This window comes from Parasteatoda tepidariorum, chromosome 2 (genome assembly GCF_043381705.1).
Source record: "Parasteatoda tepidariorum isolate YZ-2023 chromosome 2, CAS_Ptep_4.0, whole genome shotgun sequence".
Taxonomy (NCBI): Eukaryota; Metazoa; Arthropoda; class Arachnida; order Araneae; family Theridiidae; genus Parasteatoda; species Parasteatoda tepidariorum.
The window spans coordinates 87300964-87305019 of NC_092205.1; positions in this window are offsets into that span (position 1 = coordinate 87300964).

The window sequence follows — 4056 nt, forward strand, 5'->3', positions numbered from 1 at the left end:
AGTGTAAATTTAAAGCTAAGTCATCAGCTTTTTCTCTTTCAGAAAACTTATCGGTTAAAAAGTTTTAAAGAGCGCAAAAGAAAGTTTTTCATTGGATCATAACAGGTTGAGGTTATGCTAAAAAATAGAATTAGTGATAGAATTAGATAGAATTAGAAATCTAAGAAATAGAAACTTCTAAAAAGTCTTAAAATAATACAGACCATGAACAATTGCATGTTCTGATAGTTTTTAAAATTGTTTAAGAAATGTAATTATAGAATGAGTTAAACTTTTAATCTTGTTAAGTAATTCATTTGTATTCTACCATCCAAGGGAAAGAGGTCCTTTTCTGAATTTTATGTTTTTTATTTTTCAGATTTTTTAAAATTTTTCTGTTACCAGCGCAAATAAATTTTTATTTTATGTAAGCTGTATTATTTTACTTATGATTCTAATACAATATTTTCAAAATACAATTCTTATATAAAAGAGTATAATTCTGGACGATTGAAAAATATTTTAAATTAATTTATATTACCAGTATATATTTTTTTTAATATTATATTATTTATAAGCATTGTTATGGTTAAAGCTTCATTGTGTTAAAAATAATTTTCAAAAAAGTAGTTTATTCTTTATTTATTATTAAATCATTAGTGCTAAAATTTATTTATTGCTTAAGTATTTAATATTTATGCTACTATGACGTTAATAAAAATTAATTATGCTTATTAAGCAATAACGCATTACAATGTAGTTGATAATTAATTAACAATGCTTAATAAGTAATGTTCAAGAGTAACATTAAGAACTCATTCTTTTATTTACATTATTAATATTATACTTTGATATCAAATTTTTACATGTTTAGTTGAACTGTAATGTCATTAAAATTTTAATTGAGTTATAATAATTTAAAAATTTGGTATTTTTGTTCTTCGTTCTCTTGACTTTTCTTGATGCTTGCAATTTATAATGCATGATTAAATTTTAAATATTTAAAAAGAGTTTAAGAAATACTTTATCACAGCGTTTCTCAACCTTTCAGTATTCGCGGCCCAGTTTTCAATCAGAATTTTCATCGCGCCCCCCGCTTACAGTAAAATATATACAACAATAATGTATATTGAGTATTTTGAAATCTGTTTTTAAATAATTTTTAACTAACTGCCAAAACGAAAGTAAAAGCGAGCCAACGTTGGGAAGAAATTACATCTTGCATTTTGCCAAGCGGGCGGTGAACAGATGAAGCCAATGAAAGCGAGGAAAATTTAAATATTATATTTGAAATGAAAGCCAAACAGGGAGTAACGTTAAAAGAATATGAAAGTAGAAAAATTCGTTAATGAAAGTAAGCCTAGACTGGGTGAGCTAAATTTAGAAACAGGGAATAAATTTTTTCGAATAATAAAAGCAATAAAGCAGAAGTATGACTAAACAATAGAGAGAAAAAATAAGTAATTTTTGTGGAAAGGAATCTACACTACCTATGGCGTCTCGAGCAGACGCAGAGAAAATGTTTTCTCACAAGAAGGAAAATGTTCGATAACGCAAGTTTTAATTCCAGCCAGTCATTCGAGTTGATCCTTCTATCGTTATCGAATCTATGTGTATGTTATATATATTTTCATGTTAATTGCAATTCACCGTATTAAATATTCACTGCAGCAGTTTTATGCACACTCATGGATACATTTTTAGTGGACACAAGCTAACATTAGACGATAAAGCATCAACAAGTACACAAACGAGGGTGGTTCCGAAAATAAAATCAAGAAAATAATCTCAATAATACTTAAATTTTGGGTTTACCAGTAGCTAATAAACTCAAACGTTATTTGGAAAAGCTTCATAGTGAAATCGAGAGAATTCTTCTCATTAAAATTAAAATCATGTAAGAAACAAAAATCGTTTTTTACTGAAACTTTGTCTGTGAATTAAAAGGCTTTAATTACAAAGTTTCATATAAAATGGAAAGTTTCATATAAAATAGCCAGATGTAAAAAAACTCCCACTATTGGTGAAGAGCTTTTTTTTACCAGCAGCAATTGAAATAGTAGAAACTATATTTGGAGATAATTTTTCAAAACAATTGCAGTCCATACCTCTTTCAAATGATATTGTTGATCGTCGAATTGGTGATATAGCTGAAGATGTGTTGTGTCAGCTTTTCTATAAGTTGCGTGACAAATTATTTTCAATACAGAACGATGAAGCAACAGATAGTAATAAAGATTCTCATTTAATTTCCTATGTTCGATTTTGTGATAATATGTCAGTAGTGGAATAACTAATTTTCTTCAAACCAATAGAACTCAAAATAACAGAGCTCGCATTATTTGCTATTTTAAATGATTTTATGAACGAGGCAAACATAGAAAAGAAAAATTGTGGCAGAATATGCACTGATGGTGCTCGTTTAATGTCAGGAACATTCCAAAGTATACAAGCACTTGTAAAACAAAAATTGCCTCAGTGCATCTGGACACATTGTATGATCTGTGGAGAAGCTTTGGCTTCGAAAGAAATGAGTCCTGGTCTGAATATTGTGTTAACTACGGCTGTAACAGAATGAAAATGAAACCCCGGAAATCGAGAATCTTTTCCGCACTTCGTAAAGACATGGGTTCAGTACAGTCAGCGTTACTATATTGCGAAGCAAGATGGTTATCGCGTGGGAAATTTTTGCAACGTGTTTATGAATTAAGGAAAGAAATCGTCATTTTCCTAGAAGAAGAATACAGGTTGGAAGCCGAGACTTTTCGCGATTTATTTGTGATGAAATTGAGCTATTTGGCAGACATATTCGAGAAATTCAATAACTTGAATCTTCTACTCCAAGAAGTAAATACACACATGTTGGATACGAGTGATAAAGTTAATGCTTTTTGTAGAAAACTGGAATTGTGGAGCAGAAATTTAAAGCAAAAAAAACTAACAATGTTTGCAAATTGTGCTAAAACTTACAAGGCTAAAGAAGAATATCTATAATTTGTTTTTCTAGATATTGAAAATCATTTATCCATGCTGGCAAATAATTAAAAAAAATATTTTCTTGCTGACGACAAACTGATAGAAAGTTACGAATGGGTTAGGGATCGATTTCATGACTCCTGAAGGACTCTCAATTGATGAGGAAGAAAAGTTAATGGACTTCACGACAAATGGCTGAACCAAAAGACAATTTGCTTTTGTGATAGCTTCTGGTATTTTCTTAAATTGGGTATTTTTATATTAGTTAGTTAACTCCAATGGTTAGTTAATTCTTACTTACTAGTTATGGTTAGTTAACTCTTTTGAAAGAATTAACTCAGTAACTCATGATTTATTCTAATAAGTTACCTCAAAAGAATCGCTAATGACATAACACAAGAACTATCAATGTAAATAATATATAAAAAAAAATATGCACTCTAAAGAAATATCTTTTTTAAAGTCGGGAGACTTGTCTCCACTAGCAACACTCTTAAAGAGTCTTTTTAAAAGACGTTTGCCATTTGCCAGACATTTGCAAGTGTCTTTTCTAAGGATGATTTGAGTAAGTGAAAAAGTGATTTCAATATATGGGCCACCTTAGGGGCAAAAGCTACAATTGTGAAATTGTACTATAAAATAAATGAAATTTTATTTTACAATTAAAAGTATACGTGATATGTATTAGAGATAGGTGTAAGATTTTACAAAAAAAAAGGAAGAACTTTAGCCACACAGACTTAACCAGAAAACTAGGAAAAATCCTTAAAGCTTAGCCATGGACACCTTTGGCTCACCCACCCTAAGTTTTGATTTAATAAGTTATTTTACTTTAATAAGTTATTGAATGTGCCGAAATGTATTTTGTTTTCTATGCGTATGTGTGCTTTCCTTCCCGTCAGTTGATCATTTTTTTTAAATAATATTTTCTCTAAACATCTTCGCGCCACCCCTCTAGCTTGCTAAGAAAAGCATTTATTTTATATTTTATAATTGACATTAAATAACAAATCTATAGAGGATCTAATAGACTTTTAATTTTGAAGCAAACTCAGAAGACAAGAGAACACTTGATTTAAACAGTTAGGCAAACACCCCCTC